Source organism: Tamandua tetradactyla, chromosome 10, assembly GCF_023851605.1.
Source record: "Tamandua tetradactyla isolate mTamTet1 chromosome 10, mTamTet1.pri, whole genome shotgun sequence".
Taxonomy (NCBI): domain Eukaryota; kingdom Metazoa; phylum Chordata; class Mammalia; order Pilosa; family Myrmecophagidae; genus Tamandua; species Tamandua tetradactyla.
Genome location: NC_135336.1, coordinates 19,690,468 through 19,710,603, shown reverse-complemented (window position 1 = coordinate 19,710,603; position 20,136 = coordinate 19,690,468). Strand labels below are relative to the sequence as shown.

Genomic DNA, 20,136 nt, shown 5'->3' with positions numbered 1-20,136 from the left:
CCACTGATGAGTAAAAATAGACCTGAGACATACTAGACAAAAATTTTTTTTAATTAGTTTTTAAATTTTTTTAAATACTAAAAAACACCAAACCAATGCAAACATTTGTAACTTTTGATCATTTGTTCTACATATATAATTGGTAATTCACAATATCATCACAGTTGCATATTCATCATCATTATCATTTCTTGGAACATTTGCATCTATTCAGAAAAAGAAAACAGAAAAAAATTCATACATACCATACCCCCACGCCTCCCCATCACCGATCACCAGCATTTCAATCTAAATTTATTTTAACATTTGTTCTGCCTATTATTCATCTTTATTCCATGTGTTTTTTACTCATCTGTTGATAAGGTAGATAAAAGGAGCATCATACACAAGGTTTTCACAATCACACAGTCCACATTGTGAAAGCTATTTCATTATACAATCATCTTGAAGAAACATGGCTACTGGAAAACAGCTCCACATTTTCAGGCAGTTCCCTCCAGTCTCTCCACTACATCTTGACTAATAAGGTGATATCTATTTAATGTGTAAGAATAACCTCCAGGATAACCACTCGACTCTGTTTGGAATCTCTCAGCCATTGACACTTTATTTTGCCTCATTTCACTCTTCCTCCTTTTGGTTGAGAAGGTTTTCTCAATCCCCTGAGGCTGAATCTCAGCTCATTCTGGGGCTTTTCTCAATCCCTTGATGCTGAGCCAGGCAAAGGTTTTTTTTTTTTTAATTATCCTAAATACGCTCAGAGCTAAAGGAAAACATGGGCAAAAAACAAAAGGAAATCAGGAAAACAAAAGTTGAACAAAAGAGATTATCAATAATGATGATAATTATGAAAAGGAACCAAACAGAGATGAAGACTACAGGAACACATTTGAAGTTCTCTAGAGGGGTTCAACAGCAAATTGGAGCTGGCAGAAGAAAGAAGATCTTGGAGATCAGACATGTGAAATAATTCATTCTGAGGAACAGAAAGAAGAGAGAATGAAGAAATGTAAACAGAGCCGGAGGAACTTATGAGACAGCATCAGGCATATCAATACACATTGTGGGAATCTCAGAAGAAGAAAGAGAGAAAGGGAGTGAGAGAACATTAAAAAAGAATGGCAGAAAGATATGAATATATACATCAAAGACGCTCAGTGAACCCCAAACACGATAAAGCCAAATAGACCCACACTATGACATATTATAATCAAACTGCCAAATGTCAAAGATAAACAGAATTCTGAAAACACATGAGAGAAGCAAGAACATGAAAAGGAAGCCTCACTAAGACTGAATGCTGATCTCTCACTGGAAACCATGGAGGTAAGAAGGCAGTGGGATGCCATATTCAAAGTGCTAAAAGCAAAAAACTGCCAGCTAAGCATTCTATATCCAGCAGAAGTGTCTCTCAAAAATGAGAGATTAAGACATTTCAAGATGCAAAAAAGCCAAAGGACTTCATCACTCTAGGCTAGCCCTACGAGAGATGCTAAAGAGAGTTCTGCGGGTTGAAACAAAAGGACAATAGCCAATGAAGCAAAGCCACATGAAGAAATAAAGATCTCTCGTGAAGGTAATGAAATGGGTAAATGTAACTTCAGCACTACTGTATTTTTTGGTTGGTAACTCTACATTTTACTTCCTACAAGATCTCAAAGGCAATTGTATAAAATACATGGATAAATCAGTGATTCTGAACTGATAATACATAAGCCAGTATTTTGCAACAAGAACTACATAGAGGTGAACCAAGGGGATGTAGGAACATAGTGTGCATGTGTGCTATTCAAGTTCAGTTGGTATCAGAGCACAAGAGATCGTTATAGATTTAGGATGTTCAATGTAAGCCCCAATGTAACTACAAAGAAACTATTTGAGAAAATATAAGCTTATAGAGACAGAAATCAGAATACAAGTTGCCAAGAGTAGGGGCCCCATAATGCGTATAGGGTTTCTGTTTGGAGAGATGGGAAAGTTTTAGTAATAGAAGGTGGTGAGGATACTACAATATTGTGAATGTGATTAATCCAACTGAATGGTATGCTTGAGAGTGGCTGAGATGGGAAAGTTTATGTTGTATATGTTCACACAATTAAAAAAGAAAAAAAAGGAACTAAAGGGATAATGGCAATTAAATGCAATGCATGTTTCTGGATAGGATCTAGCAAGGGAGAAGAAAAGGCTCAAGGAGACATTATTAGGTCATATGAAAAAACTGGAATATAGACTATAAGCTTTATATCAATATTAAATTTCTTGAACTGGATAACTGCACTTAAGGTGACTACATAAGAAAATATCCTTGTTCTTAAGGGTGCTTGAAACAGCCTGGGGTTTAGGAGCACGGATTCTGAAGTTAGACTACGATGGTCAAATCCTGCTGTTCCCACTCACTAGCTATGTGATGTGGGAACACTGACAGTAATACTTCAAGAGGCTGCTGTGCCCCATGTTGTCTGTGCCTGCCCCTGACCAGCAGTCCTCCAGGTACCCAGTATCCAGCAAGACGTGCCGTCTGCCGATGGAGCAGAGGCAGAGCGCTGGTGGCCAGGCTGGGTCTGGGGCTACTGCTTCTGTGCTGCTGCTACCCACACAGAGTCATCCATATCAAATAACTGTCATAACTTTCAAGTAACTTCTACAAATCCAGCTAATGCCGCCACGCAGGGAGGTGGCGGTGCCTGCCTTGCAATCTTGTCCTCCCTTTTACAATTCTACTGCTAAAAAAAAATACTCAGGCCAAGAAACTGCTGTGCTTCCCCATCTTCTAAACCCAATCTTAAAGGTGTCTAGAAGTGCAGCATGGCAAGGAATATAACTGGTCTTCATCAAATCTACTGGCTTCCCTTCCCACCTCACTCTATTAGTGTAGAAAATGTTGAAAAGCCTAACTTTGACTGGTTTGAGGAATAGGTGAAGGATTTGACTAGATGATGAATGCTTATATTAAATCTATTGGCATTTCATACAGATGAAAAGACACAACATCCAAAATTAGTTAAGGGATGATTTCATTAAATGTGGCTTAAGAAATATGGACACTTAAAAATTTACCATTAAGTAAAAAAACAGATTTTATCTTATCTGGAAAGAAAGGATGGGGTGTAGAATGGAGCTTCAGTTTGAATATATAAATAATATATTTATATATTAATGGTTCATTAAATATATAAGACCATAAAATGATTAGGTAATATAAAAGCTCCCATGACTCTATTTATATGTACATTAGAAGGAATTTCCAGGTGTTCCTATAAGACCTCCACGTATTAGGAACACCTGGAAATTCCTTCTATGTTGAATACTCTTTACAATTAAATAAATGATCTGTTCTGAAGGTAAAAGTGCCAGGCCTTGAAATTAAAAAGGCAAATGTGAAGGAGGTAAAAATATTCCACACCAAGTATTTGGGAAGTGAAGACTGGGAACTATCCTGTATTAAATTCACAAAAATTGTTATACTTTTTCTGTAAATACTTTTTTTTTTACCTTTATGAATCAGCATAGCCACATTTGGAACACTTTCTGTATCAGTTAATATTTTTAGACAGAACCCGGTCCTAAGCCTAAAATGGGCTTGATTCCGGAAGGTGGGTCTTTTATAACTAACTACCTTGATGCACAGAAACCTTTTTAAAAATAGACATCCCATGAAGATTTTTGTTCACATGGCTACACACTGATGCTGAGATGTCCCAGCATCTAATATAGCCTCAGTGGTCTTGATAACCCATCATTTTCCCGTCTTTGAAGACCTATACAGAAACAACCAGATCTGATAGATCCCAAGCTACTGTGTGTGTGAATGAATGCTTCCTTTTACTTCAGATCTGAATGCTTTAATCTGTATTGGATTGCATATCTTGTTTGTGTATTTATGCTGTGATTTGTAGTAACTTCTCATGTTACAGAGTTAATTTGCTTTGAATATGAACTGCAAAGAAGAAGAAATGGCTCAAAGAACAAAAAAAATGTAAGGTTATTGTGAGGATTAAATGAGACATTTATATAAAGTTCTAGGACAATATCTAGCTTATAGTTAGTTATAAGAATAATAGCTATTGTCATTGCCATTATTACTTTATTAGCGGTAGTTAGTGAAGAAGAGAAACATAGTTAACCATGAACTTCACTAACTCTAATGAAAGTTTTTATTAGCTAAAAAAGGCAGAAAAATAAATGAAGAAAGTATTGAATTTAAGAAATCTTAAAAAGATCAATGTAAAGAAAAAGAAAATAGTAACACCTGGAAAAGAGGTATTTAATGAAAAAAGAGAAATCAATGAAGTAGAATGAAAAAACAATAGAAAGGACACAGAAAAACAAACGCTGGTTCTTTAAAAGATCAATAAGACATATAAACCCTGGATTAAGAAGAATAAAATAAATGCAAAAATACAGACTATTAGGAATGAGAAAAGAAGCAGAATTACACATACAAAAGAGATTAAAGGAATGAATATTATGCACTATAATTATGGTAATTTCATGCTATACAATTTAAGGAACTATTCAGAAATCCTGGGCTAAAGCACTGACATTGAGAAACAGCCATAACTTACTGTTAAATGAGAAATAAACAAATAGCATGTGAAAAGTGTCCCCATATTTGTAAAAACAAGCAACCACCTAAAAAACTCATAACTGTGTGTGCCTGAGCCTAAGGAAAGGTACAGCAAATGCTAGGTGTTTATATTGGTCTCCTCAGGCATGTGGAATGGAGCTGACTTCTTTACATTATCTCTGGTGTGTTAACTGGTTACAATGAACTCAGTTTTTTAATTTTAAAAGAATTCTATAAAGTAAAAAGAAAAACAAATGTATTAAAAGTACTATTAGTAAACTTTACCATCAAGGAATCCCCTGATATTGTGTCAAACTTTAGGGATGTCCAAATCAATAGGCCAAGCCCTTGATCTTGAGGCTTACTCTTGTGAAGCTCACGTAGGTAGTGGAAAAGCTTAGCCTACCTACAGGCATGCCTAAGAGTTCCTTCTGGAGGACCTCTTTTGTTGCTCAGATGTGGCCTCACTCTCTCTAAGCCCAACTCTGAAAGTGAAATCATTGCCCTTCCCGCTATGTGCGACATGACATCCAGGGGTGAAAGTCTCGCTGGCAGCATGGGAGATGACTCCCAGGAATGAGTCCAGCCCTGGCACCATGGGATCAACAATGCCATCCTGACCAAAAGAGGGAAAAGAAGTATAACTAATAAAGTGTCAGTGGCAGAGAGAGTTCAAATAGAATCAAGAGCCTACTCTGGAGGCTGCTCTTAGGCAAGCTTCAGTTAGATATTGCTATCTGTCATAACCTGGCAAACCTCAACCAGGACCATTCCAGCCAATCCTAATGAACAGCTAGGGCAATATATAAGTTCCACAAGGGTTCCATCCACTAGGGTAACTTTCCAGAAATCTATAATCTCCAGATGGGTCCCTGGACCATATAAGCCCTAAAACCTAGAGGGCCCAGCCTCTCCAGAACATTAGACAGTTCTATTTCCCTGACATATATTAGTGACAGACCCTTCCAACATGAAAAAGTTAGAATGGCCATAGCCCAAACACCCCTAAAGAGAGGGACAGAAAGGTCAAAGGTGCTGGTGGAGTTATACAGAGAAGACAGGATTTAACAAATGAATATGATTGCTGAATCATTAAATTGATGACTCTTTTAATATACAGAATCTTAGAGCAGATAGAAATAAAAACCTAAAGTTGTGGAAATATAACCTATATCAAACTCAGAAATATGTTGTTCTAGTTTGCTAGCTGCTGGAATGCAAAATATCAGAAACGGAATGGCTTTTAAAAAGGGGAATTTAATAAGTTGCTAGTTTACAGTTTTAAGGCCAAGAAAATACCCCAGTTAAAACAAGTCTATAGAAATGTCCAATCAAAGGCATCCAACCAGGGAAAAGATACCTTGGTTCAAAAAGGCCGATGAAGTTCAGGGCTTCTCTCTCAGCTGGAAGGGCACATGATGAACACGGCCTCATCTGCTAGTTTTCTCTCCTGACTTCCGGTTTCATGAAGCTCCCCGGGAGGCGTTTTCCTTCTTCACCTCCAAAGGTCTCTGGCTTGTGGGCTCTCTGCTTCGTGGTGCTGCAGCATTCTCTGCTCTCTCCGAATCTTTCATTCTCCAAAATGTTTCCTCTTTTATAGGACTCCAGTAAACCAATCAAGACCCACCCAAATGGGTGGAGACACATCTCCCCTAATCCAGTTTAACAACCACTCTTGATTGGGTTACATCTCCAGGGAGATGATCTAATTACAGATTCAGACATCCAGTATTGAATAGGGATTATTCTGCCTTTATGAAATGGGATTTTGATTAAAACATGGCTTTTTCTAGGGCACATACATCCTTTCAAACCAGCACATTTGTTCTACAACTAATTGTGGTGCTATGCTTTGAAATTTATTGCTTTTTTTGTATATATGCTATTTTTCACTAAAAAGAAAGAAAAGCCAATTATGATGATAAAAAAATATTTATTCCTTCTAGTCTCCTATATTCTGGAGCAGCTAGAAGGAAAAATCCAAGAGATGGTATGGTAGCCCATGAAAAACTCTGGGATCTGTCCTATAAGTACTTGTTGAAGAATACTTTGAAAACTATTGCTTTTTTCTTTCTTTGCTTTGTACATATGTTATATTATACAGTAAAAAAGTTAAAAAAAAAAAAAGTACTGTTAGATTTTTTGCAGAACTGGATATAGGGTAGACATAGCCCAGTCCATCTCCATTAGGAAACCAGTCCAGGACGCAAGGCCTCCTCTCAAACCCCAACTGACCCACAGGGAAGACAAGGATTGATCTTCCGGTCTCCCCTCAGGTGATGTAGGCAACCAGTGACTTCTGACTTCCCCTAGGACACACCAGCTATATATAACTGCCAACCACAAATACCACTCTTTGCTGGAAGACATTTCTGTGGATTTTTAAAAATATGTAAACATCTCCAGGGTTTATTATAGTAAAAATACTTTTATTTCCTCCTAAGGTTTATAATCACAGGCATGCCTTTTCCTTTTTCATTCTCTACAGAGAGACTTCTAATTTCCAGCTCTAAGTGGCAAAGAGTGTCACCCATCATTTTAAAGACGAAAGGTGACTTATTTTTAAGATGTAACTGCATTCTAAGGTATTTGTTTTAGCAAAACTGCACTTTCATCAAGCCCAGACAGTTTTCTTTTCACCTTTCTATACCCAGAAGACTAGAACTGCTCCCTCACAAACCCTCTCCCCTTCTGCCACAAATTCCCAACCTAAAGTTTGTGTTCGTTTGAAACTATTATGCTGCCCCATTCCAGGTGGGTCTTGATTAGTTTACTAGAGTCCTTTAAAAGGGGAAACATTTTGGACAAACCTCAAATGCAGAAGCTTGGAGACCAGCTGCTTCAGAGCTCACAGAGACACAAATGTTTGGGGATGCTTGGAGTGCCGGCAAGGAAAGCAGATGCCAAGACATGGGCAGAGCCCAGCAGACGTCACCACATACCTTCCCAAGAGATGCTAAGCATGCCAAAACCCAGAACTGTGTCCTGGAGGAGCTCACTGAAGCCTCACTGATGCTCAGAGAGGAAACCACTGGCATCAGAAGCTGGAAGCAATGGAACCGGAAACAAGAACCAGCAGATGCCAGCCATGTGCTTTCCCAGCTAACAGGTGTTCCAGGCCCATCGGCCTTTCTTTTTTTTTTTTTTTTTTTTATTAATTAAAAAAAGAATTAACAAAACAATTAGAAATCATTTCAATGTACATGTACAATCAGTAATTCTTAATAACATCACATAGTTGCATATTCATCATTTCTTAGTACATTTGCATCGATTTAGAAAAAGAAATAAAAAGACAACAGAATAAGAATTAAAACAATAATAGAAAGAAAAAAAAAACAAAAAACCTATACCTCACATGCAGCTTCATTCAGTGTTTTAACATAATTGCATTACAATTGGGTAGTATTGTGCTGTCCATTTCTGAGTTTTTATATCCAGTCCCGTTGTACAGTCTGTATCCCTTCATCTCCAATTATCCCTTCTCTTTTTTTTTTTTAATTAACAGAAAAAAAGAAATTAACCCAACATTTAGAGATCATACCATTCTACACATGCAATCATTAATTCTTAACATCATCACATAGCTGCATGATCATCATTTCTTAGTACATTTGCATTGGTTTAGAAGAACTAGCAACATAACCGAAAAAGATATAGAATGTTAATATAGAGAAAAAAATAAAAGTAATAATAGTAAAATCAAAACAAAACAACACAAAACAAAACAAAAACCTATAGCTCAGATGCAGCTTCATTCAGTGTTTTAACATGATTACTTTACAATTAGGTATTATTGTGCTGTCCATTTTTGAGTTTTTGTATCTAGTCCTGTTGCACAGTCTGTATCCCTTCAGCTTCAATTACCCATTGTCTTACCCTGTTTCTAACTCCTGCTGAACTCTGTTACCAATGACATATTTCAAGTTTATTCTCGAATGTCCGTTCACATCAGTGGGACCATACAGTATTTGTCCTTTAGTTTTTGGCTGGATTCACTCAGCATAATATTCTCTAGGTCCATCCATGTTATTACATGGTTCATAAGTTTATCTTGTCTTAAAGCTGCATAATATTCCATCGTATGTATATACCACAGTTTGTTTAGCCACTCTTCTGTTGATGGAGATTTTGGCTGTTTCCATCTCTTTGCAATTGTAAATAATGCTGCTATAAACATTGGTGTGCAAATGTCCGTTTGTGTCTTTGCCCTTAAGTCCTTTGAGTAGATACCTAGCAATGGTATTGCTGGGTCGTATGGCAATTCTATATTCAGCTTTTTGAGGAACCGCCAAACTGCCTTCCACAGTGGTTGCACCCTTTGACATTCCCACCAACAGTGGATAAGTGTGCCTCTTTCTCCGCATCCTCTCCAGCACTTGTCATTTTCTGTTTTGTTGATAATGGCCATTCTGGTGGGTGTGAGATGATATCTCATTGTGGTTTTGATTTGCATTTCTCTAATGGCCAGGGACATTGAGCATCTCTTCATGTGCCTCTTGGCCATCCGTATTTCCTCTTCTGAGAGGTGTCTGTTCAAGTCTTTTTCCCATTTTGTAATTGGGTTGGCTGTCTTTTTGTTGTTGAGATGAACAATCTCTTTATAAATTCTGGATACTAGACCTTTATCTGATATATCATTTCCAAATATTGTCTCCCATTGTGAAGGCTGTCTTTCTACTTTCTTGATGAAGTTCTTTGATGCACAAAAGTGTTTAATTTTGAGGAGTTCCCATTTATTTATTTCCTTCTTCAGTGCTCTTGCTTTAGGTTTAAGGTCCATAAAACCGCCTCCAGTTGTAAGATCCATAAGATATCTCCCTACATTTTCCTCTAACTGTTTTATGGTCTTAGACCTAATGTTTAGATCTTTGATCCATTTTGAGTTAACTTTTGTATAGGGTGTGAGAGATGGGTCTTCTTTCATTCTTTTGCATATGGATATCCAGTTCTCTAGGCACCATTTATTGAAGAGACTGTTCTGTCCCAGGTGAGTTGGCTTGACTGCCTTATCAAAGATCAAATGTCCATAGAGGAGAGGGTCTATATCTGAGCACTCTATTCGATTCCATTGGTCGATATATCTATCTTTATGCCAATACCATGCTGTTTTGACCACTGTGGCTTCATAATATGCCTTAAAGTTAGGCAGCGCGAGACCTCCAGCTTCGTTTTTTTTCCTCAAGATGTTTTTAGCAATTCGGGGCACCCTGCCCTTCCAGATAAATTTGCTTATTGGTTTTTCTATTTCTGAAAAATAAGTTGTTGGGATTTTGATTGGTATTGCATTGAATCTGTAAATCAATTTAGGTAGGATTGACATCTTAACTATATTTAGTCTTCCAATCCATGAACACGGTATGCCCTTCCATCTATTTAGGTCTTCTGTGATTTCTTTTAGCAGTTTTTTGTAGTTTTCTTTATATAGGTTTTTTGTCTCTTTAGTTAAATTTATTCCTAGGTATTTTATTCTTTCAGTTGCAATTGTGAATGGGATTCGTTTCTTGATTTCCCCCTCAGCTTGTTCCTTACTAGTGTATAGAAATGCTACAGATTTTTGAATGTTGATCTTGTAACCTGCTACTTTGCTGTACTCATTTATTAGCTCTAGTAGTTTTGTTGTGGATTTTTCCGGGTTTTCGACGTATAATATCATATCGTCTGCAAACAGTGATAGTTTTACTTCTTCCTTTCCAATTTTGATGCCTTGTATTTCTTTTTCTTGTCTAATTGCTCTGGCTAGAACCTCCAACACAATGTTGAATAATAGTGGTGATAGTGGACACCCTTGTCTTGTTCCTGATCTTAGGGGGAAAGTTTTCAATTTTTCCCCATTGAGGATGATATTAGCTGTGGGTTTTTCATATATTCCCTCTATCATTTTAAGGAAGTTCCCTTGTATTCCTATCTTTTGAAGTGTTTTCAACAGGAAAGGATGTTGAATCTTGTCGAATGCCTTCTCTGCATCAATTGAGATGATCATGTGATTTTTCTGCTTTGATTTGTTGATATGGTGTATTACATTAATTGATTTTCTTATGTTGAACCATCCTTGCATACCTGGGATGAATCCTACTTGGTCATGATGTATAATTCTTTTAATGTGTTGTTGGGTACGATTTGCTAGAATTTTATTGAGGATTTTTGCATCTGTATTCATTAGAGAGATTGGTCTGTAGTTTTCTTTTTTTGTAATATCTTTGCCTGGTTTTGGTATGAGGGTGATGTTGGCTTCATAGAATGAATTAGGTAGTTTTCCCTCCACTTCGATTTTTTTGAAGAGTTTGAAGAGAATTGGTACTAATTCTTTCTGGAACGTTTGGTAGAATTCACATGTGAAGCCATCTGGTCCTGGACTTTTCTTTTTAGGAAGCTTTTGAATGACTAATTCAATTTCTTTACTTGTGATTGGTTTGTTGAGGTCATCTATGTCTTCTTGAGTCAAAGTTGGTTGTTCATGTCTTTCCAGGAACCCGTCCATTTCCTCTAAATTGTTGTATTTATTAGCGTAAAGTTGTTCATAGTATCCTGTTATTACCTCCTTTATTTCTGTGAGGTCAGTAGTTATGTCTCCTCTTCCATTTCTGATCTTATTTATTTGCATCCTCTCTCTTCTTCTTTTTGTCAATCTTGCTAAGGGCCCATCAATCTTATTGATTTTCTCATAGAACCAACTTCTGGCCTTATTGATTTTCTCTATTGTTTTCATGTTTTCAATTTCATTTATTTGTGCTCTAATCTTTGTTATTTCTTTCCTTTTGCTTGCTTTGGGGTTAGCTTGCTGTTCTTTCTCCAGTTCTTCCAAATGGATAGTTAATTCCTGAATTTTTGCCTTTTCTTCTTTTCTGATATAGGCATTTAGAGCAATAAATTTCCCTCTTAGCACTGCCTTTGCTGCGTCCCATAAGTTTTGATATGTTGTGTTTTCATTTTCATTCGCCTCAAGGTATTTGCTAATTTCTCTTGCAATTTCTTCTTTGACCCAGTCGTTGTTTAGGAGTGTGTTGTTGAGCCTCCACATATTTGTGAATTTTCTGGCACTCTGCCTATTATTGATTTCCAACATCATTCCTTTATGGTCCGAGAAAGTGTTGTGTAAGATTTCAATCTTTTTAAATTTGTTAAGACTTGCTTTGTGACCCAGCATATGGTCTATCTTTGAGAATGATCCATGAGCACTTGAGAAAAAGGTGTATCCTGCTGTTGTGGGATGTAATGTCCTATAAATGTCTATTAAGTCTAGTTCATTTATAGTAATATTCAGATTCTCTATTTCTTTGTTGATCCTCTGTCTAGATGTTCTGTCCCTTGATGAGAGTGGTGAGTTGAAGTCTCCAACTATTATGGTATATGAGTCTATTTCCCTTTTCAGTGTTTGCAGTATATTCCTCACGTATTTTGGGGCATTCTGATTCGGTGCGTAAATATTTATGATTGTTATGTCTTCTTGTTTAATTGTTCCTTTTATTAGTATATAGTGTCCTTCTTTGTCTCTTTTAACTGTTTTACATTTGAAGTCTAATTTGTTGGATATTAGTATAGCCACTCCTGCTCTTTTCTGGTTGTTATTTGCATGAAATATCTTTTCCCAACCTTTCACTTTCAACCTATGTTTATCTTTGGGTCTAAGATGTGTTTCCTGTAGACAGCATATAGAAGGATCCTGTTTTTTAATCCATTCTGCCAATCTATGTCTTTTGATTGGGGAATTCAGTCCATTGACATTTAGTGTTATTACTGTTTGGATAATATTTTCCTCTAACATTTTGCCTTTTGTATTATATATATCACATCTGATTTTCCTTCTTTCTACACTCTTTTCCATATCTCTCTCTTCTGTCTTTTTGTATCTGACTCTAGTGCTCCCTTTAGTATTTCTTGCAGAGCTGGTCTCTTGGTCACAAATTCTTTCAGTGACTTTTTGTCTGAGAATGTTTTAATTTCTCCCTCATTTTTGAAGGATAATTTTGCTGGATATAGGAGTCTTGGTTGGCAGTTTTTCTCTTTTAGTATTTTAAATATATCATCCCACTGTCTTCTAGCTTCCATGGTTTCTGCTGAGAAATCTACACAAAGTCTTATTGGGTTTCCCTTGTATGTAATGGATTGTTTTTCTCTTGCTGCTTTCAAGATCTTCTCTTTCTCTTTGACCTCTGACATTCTAACTAGTAAGTGTCTTGGAGAACGCCTATTTGGGTCTAATCTCTTTGGGGTGCGCTGCACTTCTTGGATCTGTAATTTTAGGTCTTTCATAAGAGTTGGGAAATTTTCAGTGAAAATTTCTTCCATTAGTTTTTCTCCTCCTTTTCCCTTCTCTTCTCCTTCTGGGACACCCACAACACGTATATTTGTGCGGTTCATATTGTCCTTGAGTTCCCTGATACCCTGTTCAAATTTTTCCATTCTTTTCCCTATAGTTTCTGTTTCTTTTTGGGATTCAGATGTTCCATCCTCCAAATCACTAATTCTATCTTCTGTCTCTTTAAATCTATCATTGTAGCTATCCATTATTTTTTCTATGTTTGCTACTTTATCCTTCACTTCCATAAGTTCTGCGATTTGTTTTTTCAGTTTTTCTATTTCTTCTTTATGTTCAGCCCATGTCCTCTTCATGTCCTCCCTCAATTTATCGATTTCATTTTTGAAGAGGTTTTCCATTTCTGTTCGTATATTCAGGATTAGTTGTCTCAGCTCTTGTGTCTCATTTGAGCTATTGGTTTGTTCCTTTGACTGGGCCATATTCTCAATCTTTTGAGCGTGGACAGTTATCTTCTGCTGCTGGCGTCTGGGCATTTATTCAGATTTCTCTTGGTGTTGGACCCAGCAAGGTTGTAATATTTTTCTGTGAAATCTCTGGTTTCTGTTTTTCTTATCCTGCCCAGTAGGTGGCGCTCGTGGCACACGTTTGTCTGCGGGTCCCACCAGTAAAAGGTGCTGTGGGACCTTAAACTTTGGAAAACTCTCGCCGTCCGGGGGGTTCGCTAGCCGAAACGGCTTGAGCCGGCCCGGGGTCCGAACGCAGGGAGGGTTGCTGGTCGCCGCAGCCAGGGAAAGAGCCCGTCCGAATTTCCTAGTCAGCCCTGGGCAACAAACGTGGCGGGAGGGCGCCAGCGGCAGCGGCCCGCCCGAGAGAGTGCACGTTCCCCGGGAGTCACGGGTTTGGAAGGGGCCTCCCCCACCCGTCACCGTTCTCCGCGGCCTGGGGGTTTCCGATCCAATTCTCTCAGTTGGTCCGGGGGCTGCGCGTGGTGTGGGCGCCAGCCGTCTTTGTTTCAGGGGACCGCCTCTCCAATTCTCCCAGCCGGCCCGGGAAGGGGGAAGGGAGTAACTCCGGCCGCTTGCCACCCCGCCCGGTAAGGCCCGCGCGCCTCGGCGATCTCACCCGAGCTGCTTCTCTCAGCCAGCCAGCCGTTCCAGGATGGGGTACGCTGTCTTTTTTATCTCTGTTGTGGCTTTGGGCGCTTTCTGTATCGTTTCTACTCCCCTAGTAGGTGTCCTGGAGAAGAAACTAAGATCCGCGCGTCTTACTAAGCCGCCATCTTCCAGGAAGTCCTTCCCATCGGCCTTTCTTGAGTGAAGGTAACCTCTTGTGGGTGCCTTAATTTGGACATTTTTTTAGGACTTAGAACTGTAAACTTGTAACTTATTAAATTCCCTTTATAAAAGCCATTCCATTTCTGGTATATTGCATTCCAGCAGCTTAATAAACTAGAACAAAGTTCTCGCTGGTTTATTCTATGTCCTGCATACTCCCATAATGAAACCCCCAGGCCTGTATCAGCCCTACAAAAGCTTTCTAATCCTCCACTGATTTTGTACTGAGGATTTAACCATTAATAAGTGCTTTTAAATATGACAGTGCAGGATGAAACTAGCCATTTTTGTTGTCTGGGAGAAGCAGTCCCAAACAAGTTCTCAAATCCCAAAAAGTGGGTGGAGTGGGGAGTGAGAAGGGGCTCCAGGCCTCCATCTCCTCCACCAGCCAGGGGGGCTGACATCTAAAAGGATGTGACTGCCACCAAGGCTTCAGAGAGATGAGGAGGAGGAGGGTTTTGGAGGGTGCAGGACAATGAAAAGTTTGTAAAAATCATTATTTTAAAGTCATTATTTTAAGTGTTTTATCTTCTAATTTTTGATGCTCTACAGAAAGGACTGGTAAACCAAATCCTGCTTGCTGCCTGTTTTTTTAAAGAAAGTTTTCCTGGAACACAGCTATGTCCATATATCTGTCTATAGGTACTTTCATACTACAATGGCAGAGTTGAGTAGCTGTGACAGACATGTGACCCATAAAGCCTAAAATATTTTTGACCTGACCCTTAACAGAAGTTGTTTGCTGACCCCTGCTCCACAGCAAAGTCAGGCAATTTATTCTAGCTCTCAATACAGATAAACAAATGCATGTGTGCCCTGAAATGAAGGGGTTAAAAAGAACCAGGAAAAAGGAAGCTCAGACTCCAACCACATGTTAGAGGAAGAAAAACTGCAAATCAATAACCTAACCATCCACTTTAAGAAACTATAAAAAGAACAGCAAACTAAAAGCCAAGCAAGCAAAGGGAAAGAAATAATAAAAATTAGAGTGGAAATAAATGAAAATCAGTGAAACCAAAAGTTGGCATACCTTACCAAGAAAAAAAGGGAGAAGACTCATTAAAAGCAGGAAAGAGGAGAGGGACATTATTACCAATCTCATAGGAAAAAAAAGGGATTATAAGGGAATTCTATGAACAGTGATACGCCAATAAATCAGATAACCTAGATGAAAAGGACAACTCCCTAGAAACACACACATGACCAAAAGTAACTCAAGAAGAAGTATAAAATTGGAATGCGTATATAACAAGAGATTGGCGTAGTAATAAAAAAAATTTCCTACAAAGAAAAGTCCAGGACCAGATAGTTTCACTATAGAATTCTACTAAACATTTAAGGCATGAACACCAACACTGCTCAGACTCTTCCAACACATAAAAGAGGAAGTAACATCTCCTAACTTAGTCTTTGAAGTATTACCCTGATAACAAAACTAGACTAAGACATCGAAAGAAAACTGCAGACCAATAACCCTTATGAATACAAATGCAAAAATCCTTAACAAAATACTATTAAACTGAGTCCAGCAACATGAGAAAAGGATTTACAACAGTCACACCCAGATCCCCAGCTCAGGTCAACTTCAGACAGGGCACAGGCACAACAGGGGCTCGTACCACAGGGACTCCAATGTTTTGGACTGAGGCACAAAAGGAAAGGAAGCAAAACAAGCAGGATGTTGATGCAATGGCTTCTCAGGCTGCGCCTACCAGTGTTTGGAAAATATCTCATTTGTGCACATTATTCCTTCCAAATCACAATAACACAGTTCCCTCTCTCTACCCAGAATCCTTTCTACTGCTTCAGCACTGTTCCCCCGTCTTGGTATCTGCTTCCAGAGGCTGCTTGTTGTCTACTGGAAAGGGGGAAAACAGATGACATTTGTTTCTCATCTTGCTGAGCTATAAAATAGCAGAGAAGTAAAAAATCAATATACAAATCCCTAGGGAAATAAAGTAAATCGACCACTTGTTACTCACCTTTCAAACTACTCTGCTTAAAGATCTTTCTCCAGAAAAAGCAAGTGCTTTTTAGAGTACAGGGACAATCTGTTTGCCTTCCATGCATCTGCCCTACACACACACACACACACACACACACACACAGAGTTTTGTGCTATTGGGGAATCAGATGTATTTATGCTGAAATATCCTGTCCCTGCTGCTTAAAAATAAAAGAAACAAAACTTGTGATTTCTTTGAGGAGACATTTGTACTCTTATGTAAACAGATTCTTTTTTAAAAAATTGTTTTTTCAACCACTCTTTGCACTATCATAAAAGCTTTTTCAACCCAAGAAATGGTTACAAAGAGCTGCTTTTAAATGCCTGAACTTTGTTTCCTCCACATTAAGTCACTATTCCTGTGGTTTAGCTAAATAAGACTTCATATTTCTCTTTAATGCACTGGTTTTCTGAGAGTCTTCGTCCATCCCGATGAAGCTGCCTCCTCATTTGTGTTCTTTCTTCTCAGACAGATTGGTCCCCTCAATGGCTTTCAGCCTCCTTGTGAAGGCCAGGAACTATTAAATATGCCTGATAACTTCAACTCATTTGAGAAGCACCAGCTTCTAAGAATGTCCTTTGGCACAGACAAAATGCCCCCTCTTTTGTGCAAAAGAATCCTGGGTGGACCAGGTCACCCAGGCGCCAACTGGGCTTCAGCCACTGCTGTGTCCTCCCCTGTCAAGAAAGGGTAGGAAGGAAGTTACTGGTTCAGTCCCTACCTCACTGATCAAATCAAGAATCCATAAGGAGACCCGCCCTTTCTAACATGGCAGCCCTCACTGGGGCATCTTCTTTTCTCCTCCTGGGGCAGGAGTCTGGGCTTGGACAGATAGTGTTTGGCTTTACAATGTTTGGAAAACTGTTTGAAGAGGATTATTCCAGTGTGCCAAAGAGTCAATACGGAAAAGGGAAGACATTAAAGACTAAAGCTTTGGAGCCTCCTGCTCCTAAACAATTCACCAATTTAAGTGGAATCAGAAATTAGGGGGGAAGCTGTTACTTTAATTGTCTTCTTCAGACTCTTCACTTCACACCTGCATTCAGAGATGCTTTATTTTCTCTTGGTCCTGAAGAGCTTGGTTCTTTGGAGTTGAAGGAAAAAAATGGCTGCAAAGGTTTGAATCACACCATTACAGCTGCAGTGGTTGTTTGCTCAGCTTCTGCTCCTAGATCAGGAAGCTGCATCCACAGCAGACCTCACTGACAGCTTTGGGTGGACCAGCAAAGAGAAAATGAGACAACACGATGTGCAAAAGCTGAATCAAATTCTCGTCAGTGTTTTGGAAACTTGTTTCGTTGGGATCTCTGGCCATGACCTCATTGATCATCTGTATCATGGAACCATTTTTAACCAGATGGTTTGTAAAGAATGTGGCAACATCAGTGAAAATCAGATGAATATGCAAGAGTATTTAGTAACGTTATACCACAAATTGCAATTCATGTAATAATACAACATGAGGATTAAAGTACGTATAACTAGTAATACTTTTATTATTTTTTTATTCTCGTTCTGCTTGCCATCAATTTATAATTCAGAGTTCTTCAAATAAACTAAAAGAAGTAAATATCTCAAATCTGAATTTTAATCTTTCATTCAGTACTCTCATGTTTGGAAAATAGGGTGTGGGGGGATGTACAAATAAAAGATTAGCCTCATAAATTTTGTAGGTTTGCCCAGAGTGATTCCCTGATAAATCCCAGACTGACTGAACAGTGAATAAAAAAGTATTTGCAAAGTCTCCTTGGGAGAATGGTGAGAAAAGGGGAAAATTCAATTTCCCCAAGTGGAGAATTCTGGATATTCTCACAAGCAGCGGGGACAACCAAAGCAATAGGCTGAGCCCCCAGTCTTGGGGTTTACACATAAAAAACTTAACCCTGCATAGGACAGGTCAAGTCTACTTAAAATTAGGCCTAAGATTCACCCCCAAGAGAACCTCTTCGTTGCTCAGATGTGGCCTCTCTCTCTCAGCCAACACAATAAACAAACTCACTGCCCTCCTCCTCTCTACATGGGACATGACTCCCAGAGGTGTAGACCTTCCTGGCAACATGGGACAGAAATCCCAGAATAAGCTGGGACGCAACATCAAGGGATTGAGAAAACCTTCTCAACCAAAAGGGGGAAGAGTGAAATGAGACAAAATAAAGTGTCAATGGAGGAGAGATTCCAAACAGAGTCAAGAGGTTATCCTGGAAGTTATTCTTACACATTAAATAGATATCACCTGTTTTGTTATGGTGTAATGGAGAGGCTGGAGGGAACAGCCTGAAAATGTAGAGCTGTTGGAGTTCCAGTAGCCATGTTTCTTCAAGAAGATTGTATAATGATATAGCTTTTGCAATGTGACTGTGTGGTTGTGAAAACCTAGTGTCTGATGCTCCTTTTATCTACCTTATTGACAGACGGGTAGAACATATGGATTAAAAATAAATAAATAATAGGGGGAACAAATGTTAAAATAAATTTCATAGATTGAAATGCTAGTGATCAATGAAAGGGAGGGGTGGAGGCACGGTATGTATGAATTTTTTCTGTTTTCTTTTTATTTCTTTTTCTGAATTGATGTAAATGTTCTAAGAAATGATCATGATGATGAATATACAACTATGTGATGATTTTGTGAGTTATTGATTATATAAAAAGAATGGAATAATCATATGGTAAGAATGTTTGTGTTTGTATGTGGTTATGTTTCATAAAAAAAATGATTATGTTGAAGAAAACACAACTATATCATGATATTGTAAGCCACTGATTGTCAACCATATATGGACTGTACATTTGTGAAGATTTGTCAATAAAAGTATTAAAAAAAAAAGATTAGCATCATGAAAGAAGCCAATATCATCATGGTTGATGATGGTTAGAATATTATAAAGAAAAGTAATTAGATAAACAAAACTAGAGAATTCTGAGAAATGTTTAAATTGACAAACATTTGTAATTAAATATTGGATTTAGTTTACTAATGTTCTTCAGAAATTGCAGTTGTATGTATATGCTTATGTAAACTATTATTATCCTATTTTAACCAGTGTAATCTCCAATTATTTGTAACAATACAAATTACCCATTTGATCTATGTGGAATTAGAAACTGGAAACTTGCGCATATAAATATAATAGTCTCTGTGCTACAGATCCTATATAGCAGATGGGGTCAATACTGAGCAACCATTGTTTAATACAAATCTCTTTGTGTTTGGCAACAGTTACAGTTTCTGTATTCAACTGTATGAATAAAATATTAATAATAAGAAAGGAATTCATGAGGGTAATTACATGGAACCTTGAATAAGGAGTTAGATCTTGTTGGTTTGACCAGGTTAATGTGTGCCCCAATATATCCCAGAGTAATTTGGGCAGAGAATAAAAAAATATTTGTAAACTCCCTAGAGAAAATGGGGAAATATTAAAATTCCCCTCCTGGAGAATTCAAGATATTCTCTGAAGCATTGAGGACAACAAATTTAATAGGCTGAGCCCTCAATCTTGGGTTTACCCTTATGAAACTTATTCCTGCAAAGAAGAAACTAAGACTACTTATAATTGTGCCTAAGAGTCACTCTCAGAGAATTTCTTTGGTTGCTCAGATGTGGCCTCTTTCACTAAGCCAACTATGCAGGTGAACTCACTGCCCTTCCCGCTATGTGGGACATGACTTCCAAGGGTGAAAGTCTCCCTGGCAATGTGGGACATGACTCCTAGGGATGAGCCTGGCCCTGGCACTGTGAGATTAAGAAAGACTTCCTGGCCAAAAGGGGGAAAAGAAATGCAACAAAATAAAAGCTTCAGTGGCTGTGAGATCTCAGAGTTGAGGGCTCATTCTGGAGGTCATTCTTATGCATTATGTAGATATTCCTTTTTTCTCTTTAGTAGATTAGAATAGCTAGAAGTGAATAACTGAAACTGTTGAACTGTATTGCAGTAGCCTTGATTCTTGATATATATAAATGAGAAT

The 20,136-nt window shown here is 38.2% G+C and overlaps 1 protein-coding gene across 6 annotated transcripts in view; it reads right to left on the bottom strand.

Annotated features, from left to right (window-relative positions):
* The window catches only part of SLC12A8 (solute carrier family 12 member 8), a 246,961-nt gene that overhangs the window by 139,490 nt on the left and 87,335 nt on the right, over positions 1-20,136 (bottom strand). The gene's annotated exons all lie outside the window — the stretch shown is intronic.